This window comes from Phyllobates terribilis, unplaced genomic scaffold, assembly GCF_046119375.1.
Source record: "Phyllobates terribilis strain yellow unplaced genomic scaffold, ASM4611937v1 Scaffold_10__3_contigs__length_209671492, whole genome shotgun sequence".
Lineage (NCBI taxonomy): Eukaryota > Metazoa > Chordata > Amphibia > Anura > Dendrobatidae > Phyllobates > Phyllobates terribilis.
The window spans coordinates 41,593,333-41,604,864 of NW_027362770.1; positions in this window are offsets into that span (position 1 = coordinate 41,593,333).

An 11,532-nucleotide genomic window follows, 5' to 3' on the forward strand; every position below is an offset into this window, starting at 1 on the left:
ACACAGCCATTACACAGTACACAGCAGGGGCACATTTATAAGATTATCTCAGCACAGGAGCATTTTATTTAAACCCATCCAATTGTGGAAATTATTCCAAGATCTATTGATTAAATCAACGTTAAAACTAACTTTGTGGGAAAGCCCCTTAAATGCCCACTTAACATCTAATAATGTACACCGAATGTCCCCCCCCAATGTACAGATCCTCTATAAACAGTATATTGGGCCCAGAGCTCCCTTTTACACAATATAATGCCCCCACAGATCCACTATACACACTAGTAGGCCATAGCTCCTCTGTACACAGTATGGTGGGCCCACTGCTCCCCCAAAATGTAGTATGACTCCTTACACCAGCCCTCACACTGTATAATGGCCTCCCACAGTAGTCCCCACACTAGCCCTCAAACTATATGACCCTCACATTAGCTCCCCCGTTCTATAATGGTTCCCACACTTTGAAGATCCCCACACTGTATGATTGCTCACATAGTAGGTTCTAAACTTTATTTTGGCCCTACGCTTTATAAGAGACTCTGATCTTCTATGTGTGCACCTCGACCTTTTCTATGGCAACGTTCTGTCTGCAGAATGGAGAGCAATAGTGCAGGGAGATCCACTTTATTGGCATGCTGCACACACCGATATAATTAGGAATAGCATAGCTCTGGGTGGGCCATTCAGACCTCGGGCGACTTCCCCCTGTAGCTATGCTACTGGATAGAATGTTGACTAAAAAATAAAACAGTCATGGCTGAAACTGTTGGCACCTTTGAAATTGTTTCAGAAAATTGCAGTTTCACGTTTTGTTATACACATGTTTATTTCCTTTGTATATTGGAACAACAGACAAAAAATGGGGGGGGGGGGCAAATTGGACATAGTTTAACACAAAACCCCAAAAATGGGCTGAAAAAATTTCTTGGCACCTTTCCAAATTGTGCCTAAACAACTTTGTTCCAAGCATGTGATGCTTGATCAAACTCGCCTGTGGCAAGTAACAGGTGTGAACAGTATGAAAATCACACCTGAAACCTGATAAAAAAGGAGAGAAGTGTTCAACAATTTTGGTTCTCAAGTATATGTCCAGAGATCTTGATGTTCCTTTGTCTACGTTGCACATTAATCATGAAGTTTACAACCTATTGTCGCTAATCTCCCTGGACGTGAACGGCAGAGAAAAATTGATGAGAGGTTGCAATGCAGGATAATCCGGATGGTGGATGAGCAGCCCCAATCCAAAGAATACAAGTTGTCCTACAGGTTCAGAGCGCACCAGTGTCAGCGCGAACTATCTGTCAACGTTTGAATGAAATGCTATGGTAGGCCCAAGAGGATCCCACTGCGGTCAGACATAAAAAAAAACACTAGACTGCAGTTTGCCAAAATCCTTTTGCGAAAGAGTATTGTGGACAGATGAGACCAAGATAGAGAGCTTTTTTTTGTAAAGCACATCATTCTAGAAAACAAGGATTACAAAACAAAAAACACAGTCAAAGATGTTTTGGGATTGTTTTGCTGCCTGTGGCACTGGGTGCTTTGACTGTGTGCAAGGCATAATGAAATCTGAAGTCTAGCAAAGTATTTTGAGTTGCAATGTAGTGCTCAGAGTCAGGAAGCTGTGTTTGTGTCCTAGGTCATGGGACAATGACTCCAAACATACTTAGAAGTGGATGCACCTAGAAATGGATGAAAACAAAGCGCTGGAGAGTTTTGAAGTGGCCAGCAATGAGTTTGGATCTAAATCCCATTGAACACCTGTGAAGAGATCTGAAAATTGCTGTTGGATGAAGGCACCCTTCAAATATGAGACCTGGAGCAGTTTGCAAAAGAGGAGTGGTCCAAAATTCCAGTGGAGAAGTGTAAGAAGCTTATTGATGATTATAGGAAGCGATTGCAGTTATTTATTCCAAAGGGTGTGCAACCAAATATTGAGGGTGTCTACAATTTTGTCCGGCCTATTTTTGGGGTTTTGTATGAAATTATGTCCAATTTTCTTTTTTTTCTCTTTGTGTTTTTCCAATACACACAAAGGAAATAAATGTGTATAACAAAACTTGTAATTGCAATAATTTTCTGGGATAAATGCTTCATTTTTGGAACAATTTCAACTGTGCCGACACTTTCCGCCATGACTGTATATAAGTGTTGCAAATTTCTGTCATCAATGACTCTAACTGGCGTGTCAGAAGCGTGAATATTTTGTGATGCTTACTTGTTATCAATACTATCCATGTCCAGATTTCTCTAATATGTCTGGTTTGTTCTCCATTTCAGTAATAACATGTTTGATTTAAATATTCATTCTTACCATTGTTGGTAGATGTGTCAGAAATGTCTCGGTAGGTATCTTTTGTCTCTTTATGTACGTTACTATATTCTCTTCAGGGGATATATCTTCCCCATCTAAAGCTTCTTCAGAGCTTTAGCAAGTTCTTATTGAAGAAGGGGGAAGAAGTTCCTTTTTCTCCAATGCTTTGCAACACTGGGACTATCAGAATTGCAATCCAGAGGATAATTTACAAAGCCTACAAAAATACATTCCCATACAACAAATAAATGAATCAATCTTTATTGAAAATTCTAGAAGAAGCACATATAAAATCAGGATAAGATAAGAAGATTGACTGCAGAATAATTCAGACTGGCAAGTAACAAGTAAAAAATGTGTTTCACGTGATGTTACAGTAGCTTTAGATACATAGATATTCGTTACAGTGTCTATTTTAGGACATGATCAGATATCAAAATCAAACATCAGAATGATGAGGCTAAATACCCTGTTTGAGAACTGATTCTGACGAGTGACTTTTACAACTGTAATAATAATGAAAAAAAAAAAATAAATGTTCGCTAATGGGATTTGAACCCAAAATTCTGTGTCCCAAAACCAGTTCACTTAATACTGAGCTATAAACTCAGTTATGTGAAGCTAGGAGTTCTATTTGGTTATATGATTTTCAGTGCAAACTTGTCTAAAACTCATTGGGACTTATGTACAGACTGCAAGCAAGACAAATTCAAATGATGTTTGATTTTGATGTGTGAGTCTGATATGTGACTTTCTTCAAATATCAGAATCAGAATCACCATGACTTTTAGTCACCCTGAGTATTTTCATGGTTGATCTCATAAGACAAAAAAAGCTATCAGCTAGTATCACTTGATTGCATAGCTTAATGGTAAGGCATCAGCCTCTGAAACTACAGTGTTTAGCGTTCAAATCCTGATAGGTATAAGATTTTTTTTTTAAATTATGCATAGTGTTGAGCGAGCATGCTCGACACTGCTCGGTACTTGCCCGAGCATCTCGCTACTCGGGATGTTCGGCGAGCACCGAGCATTTCCGGGTTACTCGGGCGGGAGCTCAGGTCTCCACCCTGCACGTTTGACGCTTTTTACAGAGCCAATGAACATGCTGGGATTGCCAGCCAGTCACTATAATGCCGCAGCCATGTTGTTTGTGGGCATTACAGTGATTGGCTGGCCGCACAGCGTCACCGCGAGTATTTAAAACCGGGCGCCGCCATCTTGGACACAGTCGCCCGGGATCAGACAGTGTAGGGAGAGTGCTGCTGAGTTAGGGAGAGATATATACTGCGAAATAGGTAGTGTAGGGTCTCTAAAGGCTGCCAAATCAAACAAACAGTCCTTCTCAGGACTAATATCCATCCCATATATCAGGCAGGCAGGCTGTATAGGAGACGCAGTGGTTATACCAACAAACAGTGCATTACAGTCCTGTGTGCTCCTGCTGGTCAAATTGCTAGACTTATCCCCCGGTCTCAGGGGCCAGGAAAAATCCTTTTTTTTTTTTCATCTAAATCCTGTATTTTTTTTTTCCTCAGTCAGACTGTACAAATACGCGTCTTATTAACCTTCTGGTATCCCCCCCCCCCCAAAAAAAAAAAAAATAAATTGAGTGTGTCTGTGACTGTTCAGACACAAATATATCTGTTCAAAGTATTCTGGTGTAGGCCAGATAACTAGAAGTTTGGTTTTGCAGTTCCACGGTTCAAATCGCTGTATTATCCAGCTTTTGGCATTTTTTCCGTAAAAAAAAAACAGTAATAGTGTCTCCCTGACTGTTCAGACACAAATATATCTGTTTAAAATATTCTGGTGTAGGCCAGAGAAATAGAACTGTGGTATTCCTCTTCCACGGTTCTAATCTTTTTATTACCCTTTTTCCATTGATAGTGCGAGTGTAAGCTATTTTACTTCATTTACAATGGGCAAGGCGCGTGGCAAGGGACGTGGAACTGGACGTTCTGGTGATGGTGCGTGTAGAGGACGGGGCCGTGGCCAAGGTGAAAATGTGCCACAACCAACAGCCACATCTTCTCTCTCCCACTTCTTGACCGAATTACTAGGGAAGATCACTACAACACCAGTATTGCGAACTGATCAGTGTGAACAGGTTATTAATTGGATAGCAGATAATACTTCCAGTTACCTGGGCACCACCACCTCCGGTCTGTCTTCCACACGGTCAAGTTTTAGTAGCCGTGAGTCTCGACCGCATACTCCTCCTCACCCTGATGCTCCTTCCTCCCACCATGCCGAGTGTCGTCAGACAGCAACTGATCCCACAGTTGGACACTCTGAAGAGCTGTTCACTTGTCCATTTCCATATTTGTGCCCCTTGCCTGCTCCGCTTGAAGTGGTGGAAGAGGAGATCCCATGTAGCGATGCCCAAATATTTGAACAGCCACGGCCACAGGAAGTCGACGCTGGCAATTTGTCTCAAGAGGTGGACGATGACGAAACACAATTGCCACGAAGTGAGGAGGAGGATCGTGGTGCGCAAGTGGAAGATGAGGTGGTGGATGATCTAGTAACTGACCCAACGTGGCAGGAGGACACGCAGAGCGATGCCAGTAGCACACAGTGGGAGGGAGGCAGAGTACCCCAACAGGCAGGAAGAAGCAGTGTGGTGGCCGCACACAGAAGCCGGGCAACAGTTCCCTGTAACACCAACACGAGGGACGTTGCCAGTACAACCGGTAGGTCTTCCAGAGTCTGGAATTTTTTTAAACACTCTGTTGATAACCCTAAAAAGGCCATTTGTACCACCTGCCATGCCAGCATCAGCAGGGGTGACAAAACTACCAGCCTGACCACCACCAGCATGATCAGGCACATGTCAGCAAAGCACCCGACTTTGTGGGGCGAACCCCAGGGTCCACGACCAGTGTCAGCGGGTGTCACCACTGCTTCTTCCACTGTTGTGCGTGTAAGGCAATCCCCTGTCTATACTGCATGCAAAGATGCCCCCTCCTCTCAGTATTCACTTGTTATGGCAGTTTCTCAAGAAACAGCATCAACGTCCACGTCCCACCGCAGCGTTCAATAGTCCATATCCCAGACCTTTGAACGAAAGCGCAAATTCGCAGCCAGCGCCCCACCGGCCACAGTCCTAAATTCGCACATTTCACGACTGCTTGCGTTGGAAATGCTGCCTTTTAGGCTGGTGGAGACGGAATCCTTCCGCAAACTTATGGCGGTGGCCGTCCCTCGGTACTCGGTCCCCATCCGACACTATTTTGCCCGGTGTGCCATCCCCGCACTGCACTAGCACGTGTCCCAAAACATTTGCCGTGCCCTCAACAACGCAGTTACTGGGAGAGTCCACCTGACAATGGACACGTGGACAAGTGCTTGTGGCCATGGACAGTACATCTCCCTGACGGCACACTGGGTAAACATAGTGGAAGCCGGGACTCAGTCGGACCTTGGGACGGAACACATCCTCCCCACACAGAGGATTGCGGGCCCTATGTCAGTCAGAGTTGCCCCCACAGTGTACAGCTCCTGCGCATCATCCTCCTCCTCCTCATGTTCAGCCTCCATCTCAGATATCCCCACATCAGTTGCAAGCTGGAAGCACTGCAGTACTGCCTCAGCCAAGTGGCAACAGGCTGTGCTGAAACTCATAAGGTGATAAACCTCACACTGCTTGTGAGTTGTGGACAGCTGTGAAAGAGCAGGCAGATCTGTGGCTGAGACCCCTGAATCTACATCCAGGCATGGTCGTGTGTGACAATGGCCGTAACCTGGTGGCGGCTCTGAGGCGAGGCGAGATCACACACGTACCATGCCTGGCTCATGTGCTTAACCTCGTGGTTCAGCGGTTTCTTAAATCGTACCCCGAGTAGTGTTGAGCCACCCCCGTAGTGTTCGGGTTCGGTTCGGTTCGTCGAACACCGGGATGTTCGAGGAACTGTTCGTCGAACTGTTCGTCGAACACCTTAGAACACCGTCGAACACCGTTAAAACCAATGGCAGGCAAACAAAAACACATAGAAACACATAGAAAACACCTGCAAAGGTGTCCAAAAGCTGACAAACTGCTCAGAAGACACTCTCTTTAAAAAAGCCGGCCGGCAAATTCAGCAGCGGCATACACCGGTACCCGACAATTTAGACAAGAAGGAATAGAGCATCACACATAGATTAGATAGATAGAAACATGTCAGTCACACATATAAGAAGCACAGTGACAGTGTTGGTTACTGCACTTGTCATTTAGTGTAAAGGATTTATTAAAAAAAATATTAGTGTTTTCATGCACCGTCTCTTTAAAAAAGCCGGCCGGCAATTCAGCATCTGTACCCGACAATTTAGAACAGAAAGAATAGAGCTTCACACATAGATTAGATAGATAGAAACATGTCAGTCACATATATAATAAGTACAGTGATAGTGTTGCTTACTGTACTTGTCATTTAGTGTAAAGGATTTATTTAAAAAAATAATAGTGTTTTCATGCACTGTCTCTTTAAAAAAGCCGGCCGGCAATTCAGCAGCGGTACCCGACAATTTAGAACAGAAAGATAGAGCATCACACATAGATTAGATAGATAGAAACATGTCAGTCACATATATATGAAGTACAGTGATAGTGTTGGTTACTGTACTTGTCATTTAGTATTAAAATAAAGGATTTATTATTAAAAAAATTGGCGTGGGGTTCCCCTTAATTTTAGGCTCTAGCGGAGGTTAAGCAGACGGCTGGGGCAGATGTTTGAAGCCTGGGAAGGGGGTAATACCCACGGAGCTTCCCAGGCTACTAATATCAGCCCCCAGCTGAATACATAGCCTTTACTAGCTATTAAAATGGGGGACCCCCCCAAAAAAATGACGTGGGGTCCCCCCTAATGTAATAGCTAGCAAAGGCTAGGCAGACAGCTGGGGGCTGATATTAATAGCCCAGGAAGGGAGCCATGAATATTGGCCCCCTCCCAGGCTAGAAACACCAGCCGTCAGCCGCCCCAGAAATGGCGCATTCATAGGATGCGCCAATTCTGGCACTTAGCCTCGCTCTTCCACGCTGCCCTGGTGCGGTGGCAGGGGGTAATAGGGTTGGGGTTGATGTCAGCTTATAATGCCAGCTGACATCAAGCCCAGGTTAGTAATGGAGAGGCGTCTATAAGACACCCCCATTACTAACCCCATAGTCAAAGTTAAAAAAAACACAAACACCCAGAATAAAGTCCTTTAATTGAAATAAAGACACAATCCTTTATTGTTCTAAATTAAACCATACTTACCATCACGCCCATTCCAGCTGAAGCCAACGATCTCCTGCAATAAAAGAAAAATAATAAAGCAACCTCATACTTACCTTTCCATGGTTCCCACGACAGCTTCAGCTCTGCTACATTGAGATGACAGGCTGGACCGCAGCAGAACGCTGCCATCCAGCCTGTCATCCCGCAGACACTGAGAAGCGCAGGCTTGCTTGCGCTGCTCAGCGTCTCTCTGTGACGACATCCAGATGAGCCGAGTTCATGTCCAATGAACTCGGCTCACCTCATGCACGTCACTGACAGCGTGGGAAAATTCTCACGCTGAAGCGCTGATTGCAGGAGAATTTTCCCACGCTGTCAGTGACGTGCAGGAGGTGAGCTGAGTTCATTGGACATGAGCTCACCTCATGCACATCACTGACAGCGTGGGAGAATTCTCCTGCACTCAGCACTTCAGCGTGAGAATTTTCCCACGCTGTCAGTGACGTGCATGAGGTGAGCCGAGTTCATTGGACATGACCTCGGCTCATCTGGATGCCGTCACAGCGAGACAGTGAGGAGCGCAAGCATGCCTGCGCTTCTCAGTGTCTGCGGGATGACAGACTGGATGGCAGCGTTCTGCTGCGGTCCAGCCAGTCATCTCGATGTAGCAGAGCTGAAGCTGTCGTGGGAACCATGGAAAGGTAAGGATGAGGTTGGTTTATTATTTTTCTTTTATTGCAGGAGATCGTTGGCTTCAGCTGGAATGGGTGTGATGGTAAGTATGGTTTAATTTAGAACAATAAAGAATTGTGTCTTTATTTCAATTAAAGGACTTTATTCTGGGTGTTGTGTTTTTTTTAAATACTTTACTAGAAATTCATGGCGGTCATGTCTAATACTGGCGTGACCCCATGAATTTTGGGCTTGGGGCCAGCTGATAATACCAAGCTGGCCCTAACCCCTTTATTACCCAGTGAGCCACCGCACCAGGGCCCTGGATGAGTTGGGTACAGCGCCAGAAGATGGCGCTTCTATGAACGCGCCATTTTCCGGGGTGGCTGCGGACTGCAATTTGTAGCGGGGGGGGGCCCAGAAAGCTTGGGCCTCCCTGCGCTGCAGATTCCAGCCCCCAGCTGCCTAGTTGTACCTGGCTGGACACAAAAATAGGGCGAAGCCCCACGTACTTTTTTTTTAATTATTTCATGAAATTCATGAAATAATTAAGAAAAAAAGGGCTTCCCTATATTGTTGTGTCCGGCCAGGTACAAATAGGCAGCTGGTGGTTGGGGGCAGCCCGTTCCTGCCTGCTGTACCTGGCTGGACACAAATATAGTGCGAAGCCCCACTTCAATTTTTTTTAATTATTTCATGAAATTCATGAAATAATTAAGAAAAAAAGGGCTTCCCTATATTGTTGTGTCCGGCCAGGTACAAATAGGCAGCTGGTGGATGGGGGCAGCCCGTTCCTGCCTGCTGTACCTGGCTGGACACAAATATAGTGCGAAGCCCCACTTCAATTTTTTTAAATTATTTCAGGAAATTCATGAAATAATTTAAAAAAAATTGACGTGGGGCTTCGCACTATATTTGTGTCCAGCCAGGTACAGCAGGCAGGAACGGGCTGCCCCCAACCACCAGCTGCCTATTTGTACCTGGCCGGATACAGCAATATAGGGAAGCCCTTTTTTTCTTAATTATTTCATGAAATAATTTAAAGAAAATTGACGTGGAGCTTCGCCCTGTTTTTGTGTCCAGCCAGGTACAACTAGGCAGCTGGGGGCTGGAATCCGCAGCGCAGGGAGGCCCAAGCTTTCTGGGCCACCCCCGCTGCAAATTGCAGTCCGCAGCCACCCCAGAAAATGGCGCGTTCATAGAAGCGCCATCTTCTGGCGCTGTACCCAACTCATCCAGGGCCCTGATGCGGTGGCTCACTGGGTAATAAAGGGGTTAGGGCCAGCTTGGCATTATCAGCTGGCCCTAAGCCCGAAATTCATGGGGTCACGCCAATATTAGACATGACCACCATGAATTTCTAGTAAAGTATTTAAAAAAAACACAACACCCAGAATAAAGTCCTTTAATTGAAATAAACACACAATTCTTTATTGTTCTAAATTAAACCATACTTACCATCACGCCCATTCCAGCTGAAGCCAACGATCTCCTGAAATAAAAGAAAAATAATAAAGCAACATCATCCTTACCTTTCCATGGTTCCCATGACAGCTTCAGCTCTGCTACATCGAGATGACAGGCTGGACCGCAGCAGAACGCTGCCATCCAGCCTGTCATCCCGCAGACACTGAGAAGCGCAGGCTTGCTTGCGCTCCACAGTGTCTCTCTGTGAGGGCATCCAGATGAGCCGAGTTAATGTCCAATGAACTCGGCTCACCTCATGCACGTCACTGACAGCGTGGGAAAATTCTCCTGCACTCAGCGCTTCAGCGTGGGAGAATTCTCACACTGAAGCGCTGAGTGCAGGAGAATTCTCCCACGCTGTCAGTGACGTGCAGGAGGTGAGCTGAGTTCATTGGACATGAGCTCACCTCATGCACATCACTGACAGCGTGGGAAAATTCTCCTGCACTCAGCGCTTCAGCGTGGGAGAATTCTCACGCTGAAGCGCTGAGTGCAGGAGAATTCTCCCACGCTGTCAGTGACGTGCAGGAGGTGAGCTGAGTTCATTGGACATGAGCTCACCTTATGCACGTCACTGACAGCGTGGGAGAATTCTCCTGCACTCACCGCTTCAGCGTGAGAATTTTCCCACGCTGTCAGTGATGTGCATGAGGTGAGCCGAGTTCATTGGACATGAACTCGGCTCATCTGGATGTCGTCACAGAGAGACGCTGAGCAGCGCAAGCAAGCCTGCGCTTCTCAGTGTCTGCGGGATGAGAGGCTGGATGGCAGCGTTCTGCTGCGGTCCAGCCTGTCATCTCGATGTAGCAGAGCTGAAGCTGTCGTGGGAACCATGGAAAGGTAAGGATGAGGTTGCTTTATTATTTTTCTTTTATTGCAGGAGATCGTTGGCTTCAGCTGGAATGGGCGTGACGGTAAGTATGGTTTAATTTAGAACAATAAAGGATTGTGTCTTTATTTCAATTAAAGGACTTTATTCTGGGTGTTTGTGTTTTTTTTAACTTTGACTATGGGGTTAGTAATGGGGGTGTCTTATAGACGCCTCTCCATTACTAACCTGGGCTTGATGTCAGCTGGCATTATAAGCTGACATCAACCCCAACCCTATTACCCCCTGCCACCGCACCAGGGCAGCGTGGAAGAGCGAGGCTAAGTGCCAGAATTGGCGCATCCTATGAATGCGCCATTTCTGGGGCGGCTGACGGCTGGTGTTTCTAGCCTGGGAGGGGGCCAATATTCATGGCTCCCTTCCTGGGCTATTAATATCAGCCCCCAGCTGTCTGCCTAGCCTTTGCTAGCTATTACATTAGGGGGGACCCCACGTCATTTTTTTGGGGGGGTCCCCCATTTTAATAGCTAGTAAAGGCTATGTATTCAGCTGGGGGCTGATATTAGTAGCCTGGGAAGCTCCGTGGGTATTACCCCCTTCCCAGGCTTCAAACATCTGCCCCAGCCGTCTGCTTAACCTCCGCTAGAGCCTAAAATTAAGGGGAACCCCACGCCAATTTTTTTAATAATAAATCCTTTATTTTAATACTAAATGACAAGTACAGTAACCAACACTATCACTGTACTTCATATATATGTGACTGACATGTTTCTATCTATCTAATCTATGTGTGAAGCTCTATTCTGTCTGTTATAAATTGTTGGGTACAGATGCTGAATTGCCGGCCGGCTTTTTTAAAGAGACGGTGCATGAAAACACTATTATTTTTTTTGATAAATCCTTTACGCTAAATGACAAGTACAGTAAGCAGCACTTTCACTGTGCTTCGTATATATGTGGCTGACATGTTTATATCTATCTAATCTATGTGTGAAGCTCTATTCTTTCGGTTCTAAATTGTCGGGTACAGGTGTATGCCGCTGCTGA